We start from the raw sequence: 396 nt of genomic DNA, 5'->3' as shown, positions 1-396 counted from the left end.
CCCAAGAACGCGCATCCCAGCGCCATGGCACCGGACGAGCGTTTTCCTCACAAAACACTCGCCACCATCGCCTCTATCTCAGGCTCCGCCCACTTGCATTTTTATCGTGATATGACGTCACGTGACTTTCGTAAGCCCCGCCCACTCGATGCCGGAAGTTGTTAAAAACGATACTCATTTTCGTTGCTTTTATTTCCTCGTTTTCGTACGTTTTGGTTTTTATATAGTTTCGTATCAATATCCTCGCTGATTGTGGGATGATCTAAGAAAAAAAAATCGATAATCATCATATGTGTTTTTTTTTTTTTTTGGGGTTAAATAGTAATTCCAACAAAAAGAAATAAGAATTTTTCCCCACTCTTACAAAATCACGGGTGGGAAAAAAAGTTAGAACCG

At 41.2% G+C, this 396-nt stretch overlaps 1 protein-coding gene across 1 annotated transcript in view; it reads right to left on the bottom strand.

Moving 5' to 3' along the window:
- Positions 1–396, bottom strand: part of LOC119592431 (proline-rich receptor-like protein kinase PERK14) — a 185,497-nt gene that overhangs the window by 183,488 nt on the left and 1,613 nt on the right. The gene's annotated exons all lie outside the window — the stretch shown is intronic.

The sequence above is a fragment of the Penaeus monodon genome, chromosome 30 (genome assembly GCF_015228065.2).
Source record: "Penaeus monodon isolate SGIC_2016 chromosome 30, NSTDA_Pmon_1, whole genome shotgun sequence".
Classification (NCBI taxonomy): Eukaryota; Metazoa; Arthropoda; class Malacostraca; order Decapoda; family Penaeidae; genus Penaeus; species Penaeus monodon.
Note: the sequence above shows the minus strand (reverse complement) of the source record. Positions and strands in the feature narration are given on the sequence as shown.